Source organism: Podarcis pityusensis (assembly GCF_964106645.2).
Source record: "Podarcis pityusensis genome assembly, chromosome: 11".
NCBI lineage: Eukaryota > Metazoa > Chordata > Lepidosauria > Squamata > Lacertidae > Podarcis > Podarcis pityusensis.
The window spans coordinates 6581944-6601435 of record NC_138036.1 but is presented as its reverse complement, the minus strand read 5'-3'; the positions used below and the strand labels follow the sequence as shown (position 1 = coordinate 6601435).

Here is a 19492-nt window from a genome sequence, read left to right as displayed (position 1 = left end):
GATGAGGGGAATAGGGGAGGGGGAGAGGGGGAAAAAATCCTGACAGGTTGACAAAAGCCCAGCTTGCTGGTGCCCACTGCCATGAGATAAATGCTCGCCATCAGCTGCAGAGACAAGGATAGCTTCATATGCCCTTTCCCCTCGTTCCAGTAGGCACCTATTACGGAGAAAATAGAAGCCAGGTAAAACACCTGGATGCTGTTTACTGGACCCATTCTAGTTCATCTGCTCAGCTGAGATGCTTTCCTTTCCACTCCATGCAGAGAATTCCAAACACATTTTGGCGCGTCCGAAGAGGCACGCTTCTATTTTATTTCACCTTCCCTGGGAAACACAAAAGCTGAAATCCGAAGCAAAACTAACAAAAAAGGAAGCCATCATGGGCTAGACCAAGACTTTAAGGGCAGCCGGAGAAAGGGACTTTCAGCAGCTCCCCCCTTTTAAAAAATGAATAAATGCCAGAATTATCTTCCCTCTGAGATAAAGCAAGAAATCTCACTGTTCGCAAGAAAGCAGAAGAAGATCTCAATGAGATGGGGGTTTGGTGGTCAACGAATTGTGGTGGAATAGGACAAAGTGTGGCTTCATCTGCTGAACTTGGTGTTTTGTATTCTGTAGGCAGGTGTGAAAAGAGGGGTCTGGGGCTGGAAATCAGGAGCCAGGAAATAAACTGGCAAGGATATCAGAGTTGGGAGGATAAAGTTGTCCATGCAAGAATCAGTGCCAAGGACAGAGGTGGGGAACATTTTTCAGACCAAGGTTACCGTCTGGGGGGCACATGGCAGTGGGGCCAGAAGCAAAAGTGTGTGAAGCAATGAATGAAAATGTTTACCTTTGTACAGTAGGATATTGTTTATTTATTTTTACCCCACCCATCTGGCTGGGTTTCCCTATCTGGGTGGCTCCTAACAGAATATTAAAAACATGATAAAACATCAAAAATTAAAAACTTCCCTAAACAGGGCTGCCTTCAGATGTCTTCTAAACCTCAGATAGTTTTTTATTTCTTTGACATCTGATGGGAGGGCGTTCCACAGGGCAGGTGCCACTACCGAGAAGGCCCTCTGCCTGGTTCCCTGTAACTTCGCTTCTCGCAATGAGGGAACCGCCAGAAGGCCCTCAGAGCTGGACCTCAGTGTCTGGGCAGAACGATGGGGATGGAGACACTCCTTTTATATACAGTCGACTGTATCTTCCATATAGGAAAGCAAAGTTCATTGTGGTTAGGCAAAACATCTGAGGAATATGTGGAGCAGGGCTGGGGAGAGTCCCAAGGACCACACAGAAAAGCTTGGAGGGCCTGAAGGAGTGAAGCAGAAGCCAGGCTCAATGAGCAAATCAAAAGACACCAGAGTGAAGAAGGTTGTTGCATAGTCAAAGGCTGCTAACCCAACAGCTATCTTTCTAGAGGAGGAGTGGGCAGTCTAGAGCCTGTGAGGATATTTCACTGCCCAAAAGGGCATCCCAGACTGAAATCCTGCTGTCTCACCACCACACAGAACAGCCACACACAGCACTGAAGATCTCGCGTCCAAATCATGGTGGCTCTTGGTGGTGATTAATGTATCCACCCTGAGCCCTTGGGATGGGGCAGGCTATGTGAACAGGATCAAATAATACATAATAATAATAATAATAATAATAATAATAATAATTTATTATTTGTACCCCGCCCATCTGGCTGGGTTTCCCCAGCCACTCTGGGCGGCTTCCATAGAAACCAAAAACACTAAAATATCATACATTAAAAACTTCCCTGAACAGGGCTGCCTTAAGATGTCTTCTGAATGTCAGGTAGTTGTTTATCGTTTTGACATCTGATGGGAGGGCGTTCCACAGGGCGGGCGCCACTACCGAAAAGGCCCTCTGCCTGGTTCCCTGTAGCTTTGCTTCTTGCAATGAGGGAACCTCCAGAAGGCCCTCGGCGCTGGACCTCAGCATCCGGGCAGAATGATGGGGGTGGAGACATTGGTTTCAATGACTCCTATTGATATGTTAATGGATGATTTCAATTGTTTTAGTAGACTTGCTTAACTGAGAGCCATTGTGGTGCAGTGTTTAGATTTGTAGAGCTCAGAGTGTAGACTTCAAATCCCCAATCAGCCATGAAGGCTTACTTGGCCAGTCACTGACTCTCAGCCTAACCTACCTCATAGGACTGTTGTAGGGATTAAATGAGGAAAGGCATGACCATGTAAACCACCTTGAGCCCCATGGAGGGGAAAAAAGTGGGAGATAAATGAAATCAATAAATAAAACATGTCTTACACCTTACTCTGACATCTGTGGGTGAAGGGTGCATTAGAGAAATCCTTACCTATTATTTCAATTATTTCATCCACTACTTTTCTCAAAAATAAAATAAATCTTAAAGTGGTTTGTAAAGGGAGGAAAAACTAAGTTAAATAATACAGCATATATAACAATAAAACAGATAAAACAGCAAAATCCATAAAATAGGATTACACAGAGGTTCTGGGGAGAGGGGACATTCCCAGCAGATGAACCATAATCCCCATATTCTGAGCTTTCATTTTTTAAAGAAGAGCAAGTTTCCATCATTTCTAGAACCTAATATATGAGACAAAACTTACATTCACTCTCTCTTTTTCTTCTTTGCAAGAACTTAGCCTACGACCCACTTTCAATGTTCTTATTCCCCGCTACTTCAAAAAAAAATCCTGTGGACACTCTCTCATTCAAGATACTTCCACTCACAGTTTCAACAACTACTAACAGCCAACATTTCGCTGACAATTAGCATCCACACATAGACCCACAAATGTCCTCTCCTTTAACAATTAATGGTCCTAACAATCCACTGAGCACACACAGAGAAAGACAATACTGTTACCATTCTATGCACTTTACCAGAATCAAGTTGGGTTTAGTTTTTCCTGGTGTACCCCTCTCCTTCCCTCTCTCCCATTTCACTGAGGGAGAAATGGAATAGCAGGGAGGGGAGAACAGAAGCAGAGAAGCCCATGGTAAATTGGAGACAGATTTGAATAGTCTGTGACCCATGGCGTATCTTGGTTTGTAACACCTGGCTGAACCAACTGTGCCACGTTTCATGGAGCTCAGTTTGAGTAATGCAGCTGGTTAGGTGGAGGCCCAGTTCCACTTGGCGCTGCAACAACCCAGGGAGACGGAGCAAGGCAATTTTCTCTGAACATGTTAGACCACTCTGTGAACACAAAACAGCCACAAACCTCTGACTAAGGGCAATTGATTTAACAGCACGGGATTGGTCCTCCGCTCCTCATTTTAATTCCATGTGGGATTTTCTCGCTTGTATTTAAAGCCATGGAGATGGAACAATTGCCCAACCACTGTCTGCTGGAGGTCTTTGTGCAGAGGCTACTTAAGGAAAGCCCTACAGCTGGGTCAAGTCAAGGCCACTGCTAGTTCATGCACTCCCAGGGGCCAACCAGATGCCTCTGGGAAGACCATAAGCAGGAACTGAGTGTAACAAATAGTCCAAGCCAGAAAGGCTGCCTAGATGTCATGGACTGGCTGGACGCAGAGGAGTGGTGGGAGGCACTGGCTGGGGAAAACCTCAAGGGAACCCCCAGGAGAAGCCGGCTCAGAGCCAGGGGAGTGGTGGTGGGATGGCAATGAGTTGGTGCCATGCTTCCACGTGCCATAAGAAAACTGCAGAGACAGTGAGGGATAGTACGCACCCTGGAAATGATCTCTTTCAGCTTCTGCCTTCTGGAAGAAGGTACAGCCACCCGAGAAACAGTTTCTATTCAAATGTGATTTTGGTTTTAAACACAGTGTAAGGAGTCTCTATGACTATCAGAGTTTTTAGAGGGCTAACCAGGCTGGGATAGCTGGGATATTAGGCTTGTTGGTTTCAGAATGTCTGATGTAGATTTTCAATTTCATTGTTCTGTGTGGGACAATGACAATAAAGATTATCGTATCGAGTGGTCAGAGGGAGAAGAGGGAGCTGACTGGGAGGAGGAGGTGTGAGAAGCTGAAGAGCAGGCATAGGCAAACTCCAGCCCTCTAGATGTTTGGGACTACACTTCCCATCATCCCTGGTCCTGTTAGCTAGGGATGATGGGAATTGTAGTCCCAAACATCTAGGCTCTTAGAGACCAACTAAGTTTGTTATTGGTATGAGCTTTCGTATCTGAAGAAGTGTGCATGAACACAAAAGCTCATACCAATAACAAACTTAGCTGGTCTCTAAGGTGCTAGTGGAAGGAATTTTTAAAAATTTATTTTGTTTCAACTATGGCAGACCAACATGGCTACCTGCCTGTAACTAGAACTATGGAAGGCACCACATTGAGCCGTATGAAATGAATGTACACATTTGTAATGCTTTTGTAGGTAACAAACGTCATTCAGATAAAAAACGAACACATCAGAGAGAGAGAGGAATGGCCTGTAATATTTCTCCTTATATTATATTTTTACTTCTGAGAAGGTGCTTTTCTTTTTTTTTCATGTGAAGGAACAAGAAAAAACATGGTTCTTCTACCACCCAAAGAGGTTCACTGAAGCCCATGTAGTTTCTGCTGCTTCATTCCATGGTGTGTGTGCTCCTTGACCAATGCAAAGACTGGCTTGTACATAGATCCCACCATTGGACAAAGCTTGTCTTCATTCACTTTCTTAATCCTCTGACCCCATCACCCCCATGGTGGATTCGCAGATTCCTTCCTTAACAAAATTCCCTGTCCAAATAGGGCAGGGTGGAATTTGACCTAAAATCTCACAGTAAATTCTTGCCCTTGGTCTCCACTAAAGAAGCCGGTTCCTCTATGGTGAGAGGACTCATCCCCTTCTCCTGCCATTTAAGGATCCGTGCACAAGATCCCCCCACCCTCTAATTAATTCAGACCCCAACAGCGTGAAGATGGAAAGGAAAGGACCCTATTAAGAGCTGATATTAAGTTAATAGCAGGTGACAGTGACTTCATCAAAAATGAAGCCTGCGCAACACATCAAGGAGATGGGAAATTCAGTTCTGGTACATTACTCAGATACCTTTCCTAGGGTCACAAAGATTATTTGTAATTTTTTTAAAAAAGAAAAGAAAAGAGAATAGTAAGGGGAGAAGAAAGAGGAGAGAGAGAGAGAGAGAGAGAGAGAGAGAGAGAGAGAGAGAGAGAGAGTCTGTCAAAGTCAGTGGGAGAGTTAAATGCTTTCTATTTTATTTATTTATTTTTTATTATTATTTCAAAGTTGTCACCCCACCTTTCCTTGACAAGCTCAAAGTCACCTACAGAGTGAATTGAAAGAATTACTTAACAATTGCTTAACAATTTGCAGAAACATAGCACTATACATTATAGCAACTATTAATATCAAGCAGGTACCTGCATTGTATAGTTTTCGATGCCGAAAACATCTTTGTTTGGGCAAAAATAAAATAAAAAATACCTATGCAGAGTGGTAATTTTATTATGCATGTATGTTTTTAAAAGCGTTGACTTCATCAGTATTTGAATAAGTTTTTTTAATCATCTCTACTTATGTGCAATATCTGCTGAAAATAATTTATGTTATTTTTTGGGGACCCACTTTAAGTGTTTGTGTATGTGTTAAATAATAATAATTACGTGGTATGGGTAAAAAGAAGATGACAATTTCAGCTGTGAGTTGAGAAAGGGTTAAGCTCTAGTTCCTGGGAGACCAGGGTTCAGTTCCCCACAGAATTATAAAGCTCTTCAGGTGACCTTGGGGCAGTCAGTCTCTCAGACTAGCCTACCTCACAGGTTTGTGGTGAGGATAAAATGGAGAGGGGAAGCCACCTCAAGAGGGTATTGCCACCTTGAGCTCCTTGGCGGGGGGGGGGGAAGGTGGGTCAAAAATGTAATAATAATCCATGGAGCTGTGTGTGTCAGGTGAAGTTTGTTTGTTGCACTGTATTTATTTTCTGGTTGTCAGCTGGTAGTATCAGAAGCCCTATCAAACATTTGAATCTGAGAATAAATGATTCGTTTTCTTTTGGAACCTGCGAAGTAGACAGTCAAAAGTTGGAATAATTTCTCCTGATATGCTAGTTGTCTAAGTGCAGGGACAAGTGTGGCACCATCATAAACTTGAACGAATTTGTGACCCAGATTTCCTCTTAAAGGTAAAGGGACCCCTGACCATTAGGTCCAGTCGTGGCCGACTCTGGGGTTCGGGTGCTCATCTCGCTTTATTGGCCGAGGGAGCCGGTGTACGGCTTCCGGTTGATGTGGCCAGCATGACTAAGCTGCTTCTGGTGAACTAGAGCTGCGCATGAAAACGCTGTTTACCTTCCCGCCAGAGCAGTACCTATTTATCTACTTGCACTTTGACGTGCTTTCGAACTGCTAGGTTGGCAGGAGCAGGAACCGAGCAATGAGAGTTCACCCTGTCGCGGGGATTCGAACCGATGACCTTCTGATCAGCAAGTTCTAGGCTCTGTGGTTTAACCCACAGCGCCACCCGTGTCCGCAAGATTTCCTCTTAAGCGGTCTCAAATATATAAAATAGGATGAAAATGGGGCAAATACTGGATTTGGCAGTGCACTGAAAGGCAAGGGGAGATACGGAATAAGAATGAGCCCCCAGTCCCATGATCTAGTCCTCATTTCTCAGTCGGCTGCAGGAACTGACTGTGTGTGCATTCCAACAGAATCCCAAATGGTTCCTTGATACCCAAAAGGAATGGGTCTGGACTGAGATATTGTCTTACTGAATCATGATTACAACCTCTCGTAAATCTGACCGCGCACCTGCTTTGCTCCGAAGCTGCTCCCATGGAGGTCGTCAGCTTGAATAGATATGAACACTGGCTCTCCTGTTCAGCTTATCTGTCTGTCTGCAGGCCGGCCTCTGCACTCAGCCATAGGTGTAATTTTTGCTAACCAGATTCTATGACCAGATGAAAACTGCCTTCTGCTGAGTTAGACCACTGGTCTGCTGAGTGCAGAATGATCTCCTCTTGACTGGCAGTAGCTCTGCAAAGCCTTGGGCAAAGCCCTTTGTAATGGGTTTAGGGGTTGCTCGTGCGTAAGTTGCCGCCACTTCTGGCTAGGTTACCTGGTTAACCCTTTCTGACTGAACAGCCTCCAGCATCGTGACTGTCTCAGTCGCTGGCAGAATCCGTCAGTGGGCGTTTCTTAAACTTCTTCCAGCACAAAAGTTCCTTGACGCCAAGCCTCCTCCTACTCTCCCTGCGCGGAAGTCTTCTGCGCAGGGGGGGTGTGGGCAGTGGAGTACCCGTACTCTCTCTGCTGGTCTCCAGCGAGGAGTCTTGGAGCCTCCTCCCTGATTCCCCCATCTGCCCCCCTTCTCTACTGGTGTTACGCTGATTTCCTTCCCCAGCAGACGGGCTTCCTCTCTCCTTACTGGGACCCTCTCCACCATCCCTTTGGAGCCTTCCCTCCGCTTCCAGCTCCAATGGCAGTTCCCTGACACCCTTCTTCAGCTACACTTCCTGAAACTTATTAACAGTGGATTCCAGGATTTCAAGGTGGGGGTATCTAGGGATGGATGAATCTGTCCATTTCAGTTTCTTTCAAAAAAAAATCCTCTCCTTTTCTAATCTTAAATCCAGTTCACCAACATTTCCACATCAGTTTGCAATTATTATTCCCCTTCCCCCTCAAAATAACAATAATAATAAAATAGTCCTCGTGAATCCTTCCCACATTTTACTGGGGATGTCTCCTAACATATCCTCCAAGTGTCCTATTTTCCAGAGACGGCCCTGGAATTATGAAAGCCACCCAGGCTTCTGATTTGTTCCTGAAATGTCCCAGTTCCCCATGCCAGCACCGCCACTGCTGAATTTGGGAAGGGGGATGAGCTGGTGTTTGTCTCAAGCAATGACAACAGTGGTGATGATGGCTGCAAGGGAGCTTCACATTGCCTCTCCCTGACCACCAATACTGGCCTTCTCCTCTGGACAGCTTGTAGCTAGAGAGTAGGCAAGGAGGAAGGGAGGCTGAGATCCAGCCCCGTTTGACATGCCAGCTTTGAGGGGCAGGTAGAGGGCAAGGCTGGGAAGGAATGAGAGAGACGAGAAGAGCAAAAGGAGTCTTGGATACTTAAAAAAATGCTTTGTTCATCCACGTCTAATCTTGCCCCTTTCTAAAATTTATCTGTTGGCATGTGTGCTTTTCTTTTTGTAGATCTACCAAGGATAAAATAAAATAAAAGAGGTTTTCTCAGGGTGATGGAGGGCATGGGTGCTGTGTCCTGTTGGTGGTAACACTCACTCTTTCTCTGGTGGGAGGGGCTGTGAAGGACCAAAATAGAGGAGGGGTCAATGAGGGTCAGTTGGGGGGAGTGAGAACTCCTTGGGGAGCATCGGCAGAAACACAGATGCTGAAAGGGCAGCATACCCTCCCATATTCCTCACATGAAAAATGTCCCTACAGTGGTACCTCGGGTTAAGTACTTAATTCGTTCCGGAGGTCCGTTCTTAACCTGAAACTGTTCTTAACCTGAAGCACCACTTTAGCTAATGGGGCCTCCTGCTGCTGCCGCGCCGCCGCCGCCCAATTTCTGTTCTCAACCTGAAGCAAAGTTCTTAACCAGAGGTACTATTTCTGGGTTAGCGGAGTCTGTAACCTGAAGCATATGTAACCTGAAGCGTATGTAACCTGAAGTGTCTGTAACCTGAAGCGTCTGTAACCCGAGGTACCACTGTTTTTTAATTTCAGACATGATGGAGGGTATTTCCTAATAAACACATTCCTATATTCATGTTTTGTCTAAATGAGACATTTTGGCAAACCGTTCCCAATAACGTCATGGATTCTGTGACCTGATAGTTGAAAAAGGAGGCAGAGACAAGGGCTCAATTGAACTAGAGTCACTTTATTTAAGAATAATCCCAGGAAGAAAACACCTGCAGAGGGAAAGAACTCTTGGTGCAGGAACTATCTGCAACATAGAACTGTTTCTGCAGCCAGTAGAGTGGCCAATCTCCTGCCTGCAGGAAATAGAGGCATGGCCATCCAGTTTATACCCTACTTCCCAGGCCACACCATGAAGCTCAGTCAGTAGACTGCTACACCCCCCCCCCACCTGGGAGCCTTTACCTCCAGACAGATGAGGCAGGTTTGCCTAAAAAGGTGGCTCCTATCCCACCCCAGATTCCAGAGAGAATGTCTCAAGGCAGCCCTGAAAGATGCCTAAGTAGGGTCCCCTAGCAGGACCATAATTACTCCTCTTCCTGCACCTAACCACAAAAAGTGACTGAATCAAAGACCAAACTAATCTATTTAAAGACCCGAACCAATGGATTCAAGTGACAAGAAAGGAGATTCTGGCTAAACATTAGGAAGAACTTTCTGATAGTAAGAGCTGTTTGACCATGAAATGGACTCCTTCAGAAGGTGGTGGGCTCTCCTTCCTTAGAAGTTTTTAAGCAAAGGCTGGATGCTTCAGCTGATATTCCTGCATTGCAGGGGGTTCGACTAGATGACTCCTTAGGAGGTGATGATTCAAGCTCGCAACCTCACAGCTGGAATTCTGCATGGCACAAATCTCTGAGTCATGTTCCCACATGGCTTATATTCTCTCTTAATCACACTGATGCCCACTTCAATATCTGACTCCAGTTTCTCCCTTTTGGGGGGTGAGTGGGTTGCTGCCCAAATAATCCCTACTCTGCAAGCCCTTTTTCACCCCCTTCTTTAGTGGATGTGGTCGAATTGGAGCGGCAAAGAGGCCAAGTTCAGCCTGGGACAACAGAGTATAGATTTATCACTGTGTTAACTGTTAACTGTTTGCATAACTTTTGGGGCATGCTTCCTTCCCACTGTACTGTATAGGAGAGCATAGGACAGTTCTGAGTAATACAGTAATTATATGGTTATTAAAAACAGCAATCATGCTAGAAATATCCAGTGCTGTTGTTAAAAAAAATAAAATCCCATCACGGGGAAATATATGGACATTTTTAAAATTGAACTTCCCAATTGTCTGCATATGCAAGGAGCAGAGGAGGGGGGAGAGATGCATAAAGAACCCTGAAGATCCCACGGAGACCCTTAAGACTAGTTTAAATGGTCTCCTCAATCAGAATAGAAGGTAACCATACCAGGTCCTATGGAGGTTGCTAGGAGCTAAGGAATGGTTGTTAATAAAGAACCATCTTTATAGTGTGCATTAAAAACAAAACAAAACAAAACAAAAAATATTGAAGCCAAGTGTCTTCCGGTTCCCCTGCCCCTTCCAAGGTTTCAGATCCAGTTTTAATTTGTTATCAAAGTAATCTCCTTCCCCAGCTGGAGCCGAGCTGTGGTTTTGTTGTCTAGCAAGCTGCCAGCTTGTTTGCTTTGAATAGCGCTCGGCGAGGCTCACCTGTTCGGCAGCCGGCAATGGTTGCAGGTGCCAGAAGTGGGACGGGGGAGAGGAGGGGGCTGTTGGGTTTGTTTGTTTTATTTTGCTTCAGATGAGGAGCGGCTGAAAGGAATATGCAGACGCGGTGCTTCTCTGCCGCTTTTCGGAGCGACGTGAGCTTCAAAAGCGACAAAGATTGTAAAAAGAGGGGAGAAAACAACCCGAGTCTATTAACAATGTGGCAGACTCCTCCAAGGCCCCTTCTGAGCCATAGAAAGCATGAACATGGCAGGTTTGGAGCTATCCTGAGTCCTGAAAAAGGCCGGCTTGGCATGCAAGGCAAACAGCAATCACTGTTAAGTGCATCTCCATCGACACACAAAACTGTCATTTAAGGACAATTAGGCTCATCTTGGGGACAGAGCAGAGATGTGCAGGACTGGGCTGCAAAAAATTTACAAAGGTTCCTGAAAATGCACACAGAGAGACAGAAATTTATTACTCTCTCTACTTCCTTCACTTTCCATCCCCTTCATGTGTCAAATTTTAGATTGCACATTCCTGGAACTGCAGATCAAAGGTACAGTATATCTCCCACCTGCCGCCAGAACGGCACAGCCCACCTACAGATTTGCCCACTCACTGAGAACTAAGTCTTTCTCTGGATCTTAAAACCCCATCACACTGGTTCTCTCCACTTCCCACTTGCACACAGGGGCCTCATGAGTTGAATCTGAATAGGGGGTTCAGTGTCCTCTCCATCGCAACCCATGGCCACCCTCCACCCCTGACATTTGGGTATTGATACAGTGGTACCTCAGGTTACAGACACTTCAGGTTACAGACTCCGCTAGCCCAGAAATACTACCTCAGGTTAAGAACTTTGCTTCAGGATGAGAACAGAAATTGTGTGGTGGCAGCTGGAGGCCCCATTAACTAAAGTGGTGCCTCAGGTTAAGAACAGTTTCAGGTTAAGAACGGACCTCCAGAACGAATTAAGTTCTTAACCCGAGGTACCACTGTATCTAAAAGCGCATAAGCAGCTCCGCATAGTAGGGACATACAATTGTGTCATGCTTCTACATGCAAACATCTGATTATGCGCAGGAATGCCACACAATACCTGGATGTCGGAGTCAGAGCTAGGAGAACAAGGACACCCCTGCTTCAGCATTTGAGTGTCCTGCTCCTGTGTCCTAATGAGCCAGTGTGGTGTAGTGGTTAAGAGCGGTGAACTCGTAATCTGGTTAACTGGGTTCTCGTCCCCACTCCTCCACTTGCAGCTGCTTGGTAACCTTGGGCTAGTCACACTTCTCTGAAGTCTCCCAGCCCCACTCACCTCACAGAGCGTTTGTTGTGGGGGAGGAAGGGAAAGGAGAATGTTAGCCGCTTTGAGACTCTTTCGGGTAGTGATAAAGCGGGATATCAAATCCAAACTCCTCCTCCTCCTCCTTCTCCTCTTCTTCTAGCAGGGCACTCTGACGTCACACCAAGGAACATGACCTCAAGGAATGGGGACGGGGAATGTCTGGGTGCTGACTATCATTGGGGAAATTGTATTTTTGCCTTCACATCAACCAGTATGTACCTAAAATGTCCCTCCAAAAAGAACACCAGCAGATTAAAGTATAAAGATACGGTATCAAAACCACAGAGTTAAGGATAAGCAAGAATAAGAAGAAGAAATAATAATAATAATAATAATAATAATAATAATAATAATAATTTTTAAAAAATTAAGCCTCATGGAAATGAATGGCTGCTAATCACTCCTTCAAGGGGAAAAATAAAGCTAGGGTAGTTCAGGCTACCTATGTGTGTGATTCTACAGGGAAGAAGAGACTCATAGAAAAAAGCACCAACCCTCTTCCACCTTCTTGTATCTCTGGCACCATCTGTGTATGCCAGGAATGCCCAATGCGGTACCCTCCAGATGTGGCTGGATCACTGGCCACACTGGGAGTTGGAGTTCCACAGCACCTGTAAGACCTCATGGTGGCTACTCCTGCCTATAGGGAAAGCTCAGTGTTAGAGCACCTGCTTTCAAAAAAGAAGTTCCTGTGATCTATCCCTGGTGCCTCCAGGCCTGGCTACAAAAGACCCCTGTCTGAAACCCTCCAGAGCTACTGCCAGTCTGTGTAGGAAACTGTGTAGGGCTAGATGAATCCGTTGTCTGACTAAATCAAGCATCCTCTGATCCTATCTGGGTGTCTGGGAGCAAGTCTCATTGACTTCGCTTCTCTGCCAGGAAATGTTTTCTCCCACTTCTCTGAGTCCCAAAGCACTTTTCAAAAATAAATAAATAAATAAATGGACATTTTTTTAAAGCCTCAGCCTGGCATTTAAGGCAATCTATTTCGAAAAGCACACTTTGTTAATTTCACGAGAAAGGTTCACTTCATTTAGTAAATATCACTTTGTTTGCTTGTCTTATTGTTCTCGCTGCTGCCTCCTGAATGTCATAAAAAGCTTTAGCAGAACTGAAAACAACGCATTACAGGGTTCCAGTAAATGCTAATGATAGCAGGTGGTAGGGATACCAGATCGGTATAATTGGAGAGCCAATCTGAATTGCCGGTAGCAAATTGCAGGATTTTCATCCTTTTCTTTTTAAGACGGAAGAAGGAAAATATTTCATCTCAAGGACAATGGAGTACAAGGAACTCAAAACTGGTGTCTCAGAGATGGGTACAGAACCTTTCACCAGCCTGGTGACTTCCAAGTGTTTTGGCTCATGGTCAGAGATGGTGGCAGTTGTGGCCAAAACATCTGGAGGGCATTGGGCTGGCAAAGATGGAAACAGAAAAAAAGGCATTTATGAGCTGAAATTTCTCTTTTGTCTTCGCCACCTTTTTTTTTGCATGCTGTGTTGGGGGAGGTGCTTCAATGATTGGGGGGGGGGAGGTGCTTTGTGGGTAGAGGATGGTTGAAACTGCTGCAAATTTACCCTGGCTGCAATGACAATCCCAAGAGATTTTGATTGGCTTTATGCAAGTGGCAGTTATTATTCCACAAGTAATCTCTCTCTTCTTTTCAATTTACTGTCCTGATGATTTTTTGCTTCTCTTTGTTTCTCCCTTTTAAGTATTCTTTGGCTGAGGAACCACATCGCAAAATCTGGAGAAGCAAACGAGTCAATGGCTGCACAAAATTGTGTTTGGATTTCCACGTAGACATTTGAAAGCAATAATAATTAGAAACTGTTGTGGAAGTTTGGATAACTCACCTTCTGATAGGGAAAACTGAGAGAAGCCAAGACTGGCAGATTTCTCCACCTTTATCTGGACAAAGATAAGGAGAAACTATACACCTGTATCTTGCAACCCCTCTCATGCAACCATGTACTGGAGGTGATGCCAATGACTTAGTGATGCATATTTGGGCTATATAATTATTTACAGAATGTACACCAAAAGTCCCTCCAGATGGTGATTTTTGTTTCATTGATGCAATAATAGTGCATTAGTGCTGAGCTGATACTGGATAATCCACACATCATTCTGCTTTATTGGGTGTTCTGTGATGCTTCCCTAATATAATCACATTAGTGAAGTCTGGAGAGGCACTCTTGTGCTATAGGGCAATGAAAGCAGGACACACAGCTCTTCTACAGAATAATTTGTGATAGGCAAAGTTACAGAATTTTAGCAGGAAGCTACAGGTCATTCACCGGCTGGAAACGAAGCAGTGCGTCTGCCCCAAAACCTTTACAGTTGAAAACGGTATTGGAAGTGGAATCATGCATTACTGCCTCAAGACCATCATGAGCTCAAATAATCAGGAATGCACAATTAAAAGGATGTCTGGAGGGGCCATAAGTGAAAAGGATGGTGCCGACCTTGTAATCGAAATGTCCTGTGTTTAAGCCAGAAGTCCTGGCAACCGTCCCAGAATGTCAAACTTTTGCACTAAGAACTCTTGGCAACCAACCCAGAGGTCACACAATGCAAATTCACAAGCGACAGACTAAAAAGACAGACCAAAAAAAGAGGACTTATTTATCAAGGCATCAATCATCTACAGTGTTTGCTGCAACAGGTAGATGCTCCTGAAACAGGATGTAGCAAATTCATGAAGGACAGACCTGCCAAAGGCTAATGGCTATGTTGATTACTCAGAAGCACTTACTGGAGCAGGAATGAGTAACACACACAAGGAACACAGCTCCCATCTAGCAAGCATGGGCAATGAGCAGGAAGGGTGGAAGTTGTAGTTCAGCAGTATCATCATCATTAAAGTTATTACTCGCCCTTTACCAGCAGGAGGTTCCAGGGCAGGTTACAACTATTTGAAATTTGGAATTTAAGACAGTTAAAACAGATTGCAGTCACAGGAATAGCGTGGACCCTGAAAACAAACATTTCCTTCATGAGCGTAAAAATCACCTTATGGATGAGATAAGCAAACAGGTACAAAGTTAGCCAAGCCAGTTACTATGGTAATGACCCAGTACTGCCTATATAAGTGATTGAGACATATCAGCTCATTTGTGAAATTAGTGAGCCTGACTGGAAGTGTTCAATGGTGTGAGTCAGAATCTGTGTCCTGAATTTCTGGAGCAACAGGATTTCTTTGTACTTTTATGTATCTCCATCTGCAAAGCCTACAAGCTCTGTGTATGCATCTATCTCTGGAACTGTATTACTGAAGCCTTATCTTCTGCAGCAGTAAACTATTTTGGACTGTACGCTGTCTCTGTGAGGTGACTGGAACAGGGGGCAACTTCTGGTATGTGGACATCTCACCTCAGATTCCCAACAGTAGGAAACCACTGTAATCTGGTAGCTGCATTTTGGACCAATGGAAGTTTTTGAACTGTCTTCAAGGACAGTCCCACATAAAGTGCATTGCAATAATCCAATCTGGAAGTTACCAGAGCATGGAGAAGTGTGGCCAAGTCATCTTGGAGGAACCCAACGTCTGGAATGCCACAACTTCCACACCCCTGTCCTAGTGGGCAATTTACAGGAAAGATTTGTGCTTTTGTGTCCTGCTTGTATGCTTCTCAGAAACATTGGATTACTCACTGTTAGAAATAAGAGGCAGAACTATATGGAGATCTGGGTTTTATACAGCATTTAATAACCAACAGCAATACCTTTGTTTCTTATGTTTTAAAAGGGAAAGGAAAGAAAGAGTGGGATTTGCCATTTGTTCCCCGGTCAGTTTGCTTCCTTAGGCAGCATGGCTAAATCTGCAATCCTAACCTCACTTACCTGAGAGTAAGACCCATTGATTTCAATAGAATTTACTCCTGGCTAGGATTGTGCTGTAAGGCATTACAAAGAGGTTGCTTTCAAGAGTTCCCAAATGATTAAAAATAATAATAGCAAGGTTTAGACCAATCTGTGTTGGGCTGCCTGTATGTCAGGATATATCCATCGTTAAGGAGAAGCACGGAAGACTTGCCAAAGCATTAACCCCAGTGTGTTTCATCAGGAGCAGAGAAATTACTCTTCCATTCCCGAAAGCCAAAACACGCCATGAACATTCCTGATTGTAGCAAATTAAGCTTTTAATGGTGCCTTCGGGGTGGGCTCGTGAACTTGTAACCCTCCTGTTTACTTATCCATCTTCCTGCAACTTTCTGCTTTTAATTGCTCTCGTCCGTGCTGGCTTGTTTACTAGCCTGACGCGTCTGCCTTGGTTTTGCTGGAAGGCGTAATTTCCCCTCCTGATCTTGATGACTCCTTCTCATTGTTGGTTATTAAATGTTCCACCTCCCTGCCCCGCTCGAATGTTGGGCTGCACATCTGCTGGGGGGATTAGGAAAATTAGAATGTGGACCCAATGCACAGAATTTTAGATTGGAACATGGGTTCAAATTCTAGCCATAATCTAGGATCCTGGTGGAGACATAAAAATATGGGGATATTATTTATTTCATAAAAATTTATATACCACTTGACTGTAAAAAACAACCACCACCAAACAAACCTCAAAGTGATTTTTAGAAAAAGTTTCAGGGTAAGGTTAGCCAGGTAATGGAGGGAATCATAGCTGAGTAGTAGAGTTCATGATTTGCATGATACTCACCATGTGACAACCAGATAAAGGATACTTGGCATGGGCCACTATTATGCAGGTACCATCAGTGTTACATTTTAGGCACCTGCTAAAATGGATTATCAATTCCAGGTTTCCCTGATGTGTGGATCTGGGGTCCCTCCAGACGTCCTTTGAATTGTGTATCAATGATTATATGTGCTCACACATGGTATCAGATTGGTAACATACCCGATTTCATAGGGACGCAGGTAGTGCTGTGGTCTAAAACACTGAGCCTCTTGGGCTTGCTGATCAGAAGGTTGGTGGTTCGAATCCCTGTGATGGGGTGAGCTCCCATTGCTCTGTCCCAGCTCCTGCCAACCTAGCAGTTTGAAAGCATGCCAATGCAAGTAAATAAATAGGTACTGCTGTGGCAGGAAGGTAAATGGTGTTTCTGTGTGCTCTGTGTGCTCCGGCAGGCATTACAGTCCTCCATGTGCCACATGACCTGGAAAACTGTCTGTGGACAAATGCCAGCTCCCTTGGCCTGAAAGCAAGATGAGCACCACAACCCCATAGTCGCCTTAGACTGGACTTAACCTTCCAGGGGGGTCCTATACCCAATTCCACTTTCAACACTTTTTGTGCCTGGAAAGGTTTCAGACATACTGCTCTGTGTCCAATCTTTGCATGACCGATAACTTCCTTTTGAAATTCAGAAACATTTTATACCACAAATGTTCTGGAAGGAGAGGGTTGACTTGGTAACCTTAACACAGTGGTGGGGAATTTTTGCCGGCAGAGCAATTTGAGCGTACCAGGGTCCCGCATTTTGAGTGCTGAAGCATTTTGGCCAAGCCACATGCACCTGCCCTGTAGGACATCAATCGCAGGGCAGGTCAAGATGTGGTTTGGCATCACCCATCAGCTAATTGGTGGCACATACAAAGCTGTGGATGAAAGCCAACATGGGGCTTTTTGGAAGCCCCCCATATATCAGTTGGCCGTTGAAATTAGCATTGTGCCATGCTTATGTCTGCATAGTTTGCTTGCAAGCTGAAAAGGCAAAAGCAAATGGACATTTGACATCATTGTAATGTCAGACAATTGACAGAGGGGCATCCTGCCCACCTCTGATGCTTGGCCCACAGGAGTGGGGGAGATTAGGATCTGACCCGACAGCCACCCCTGCTCTAACATAACAATGTCACAGCCCACAATATCAGATGCCTTGCCAAATCCATAGAACTGACCATAGCACACACACACTCGTCAAAGCCAACTGGTGAAGTCAATTTGAAATTAATGAGGTTGAAGAGGGTTCTGCATTGTTCCTTAAAGCCAGGATGCATCCCTCCACATCCCCGTGCCAAAGTTACCAACCTGCTGAATGCATTGATAGTCTCACCGGTTGAATCCGTTCCCTGGAAAAAGCTTCCAAGAATCATCATGAAAGTGTTCTCTCTCTTTTTTATAACATTGGCTTCAGCCTTTTAGAGAGAAGCCAAGTTTGAAACACAATGCGTCAGCCAGGATGCAGGGAAAGGTTGGGGAAGAGCAGAACTGTTCTTTAGAGAGGGGACGGATCTGCTCAACAATCATATTTCACGGCTGCTGAAGGGCCAAAGCAGAGGAAGAGGCTCCTGGTGACATTCCAATTTTATGACCAAAAAAGAGAGAGAAAGAAATTGTTTTATTTCTACACCTGCTGCCTTTGATGCTCTCCATTCCATCCTTCCACTTACCCAAGTCCAAGCTTGGGCTTAATGCTCAGAGCTAGCAGTGCCCATAAGAGCCTGATCAAATCAAAATTTCTATTCCATTAAACGTCTGAGAAATATGTTGCATTGCATATAGTTGGTTGGGGAAATCTGTTTTTATCCATTCTGCCCAATCATCCATAGTAACCGCAGCTGCCATAGGTGGCACAGAGGCAAAAACCTATTTGCTCATTCCGAGTTTTGCAAAATGGAGTGTTTGCCTGCAGAAACCTCTAAGCTGGGATACTGTATTTGCTTCTGCCACCACAACCAGCCTGGCGGTATTGATTATTGGTAGGGAAATTGAGAAAACGATGAGTGTAGCAGAAGAAACACTGATGCTCTGCGAACATGCTAGGCTTTTGGTTGCACTGTGAACAGCTTGGCAATCCAAACACAAACCTTTGGCTCTGAGCAACAAATAACACTGTTCCCTTTGCCTGGGTGTTTTGTGGTTTTAGAATGTGTTCATTGCGATCCACAGAACAGATTGCCAATTTTTGAATTCCTCCCCACAATCTCTTCCCCTGTTCCCTCAGTGTTGTTTAGAGCAAGTGTCACAACTGCAGGATCCTGCCTGCAGGTTTCCCACATGCATCTGGTTGGACACCGTAAGAACACGATGCTGGTCTAGATGGGACAATGACCTGATCCAGGAGGCTCATCTTCGGTTCAGGAGTTCCAAATCTCTTTATGCAGCAACAGCACCTGGTTCCTGAGAAAGACCATCACTAGGCAGGTTAGAGAAAAGATGCATACAGGACTACGTGTATTTAATGTGCGTGGCATGGAGAAAGTGGATGTAGAGAAGCTTTTCTCATTCTTTTATAATGCTAGAGCTCATGGACACTCAATGGAGTTGAATGTGTGAAGATTCAGGATGGATAAAAGGAAACACAGTGCTATGGAGTTTGCTCCCACAAGAGGTAGTGATGGCCACCAACCTGGAAAGTGTTAGGAGCTCATCCTACACTTGAGTAGGACCCTGGTAGAGACACATACCTGACTTGCATGTTCTCTCCCTCCTGGTTGTTTGTTCGGGAGCTTCAAAATCTTTCTTCTGCCTGAACATCACAGTGACTGATGCCAACAGACATCGGCACACTTAGGGATCTGCAGAGTCTTCGCAGGTTGCATGACAGACCTCAGCAACTCAGCATTTTGGCTAATCTACTTTATTTACATATAAACACACATGGAGCACTGCAACATGGCTCCCTCTCTCTCTAGCATCAGAAAGAACAAAGGACAATAGTCCCACTTCACGGAACACAGTAACAAACATCCTGTCTCCATCACTTCCCACTTTGTGGAGTCAAAACATACACCGTCATGTGAAAGACAACAATCCCATGACTGCAGTCACAGAGCAGGAATTCTAACAGAAAGCTCATAGAAGGGAACGGCAACTAACCCTGTTTACACCCCCCCCACACACACATACACCAATTTCTGTA

General features: G+C 44.8%; 1 long non-coding RNA gene across 1 annotated transcript in view; it reads left to right on the top strand.

Moving 5' to 3' along the window:
* The first annotated feature begins 1631 nt into the window (after positions 1 to 1631).
* LOC308458840 overlaps positions 1632 to 19492 on the top strand; it is a 28755-nt gene continuing 10894 nt past the window's right edge. The window contains exon 1 of the long non-coding RNA XR_013977720.1: positions 1632 to 1800. This is a non-coding gene — a long non-coding RNA (uncharacterized lncRNA). The remainder of the gene's footprint in view (positions 1801 to 19492) is intronic.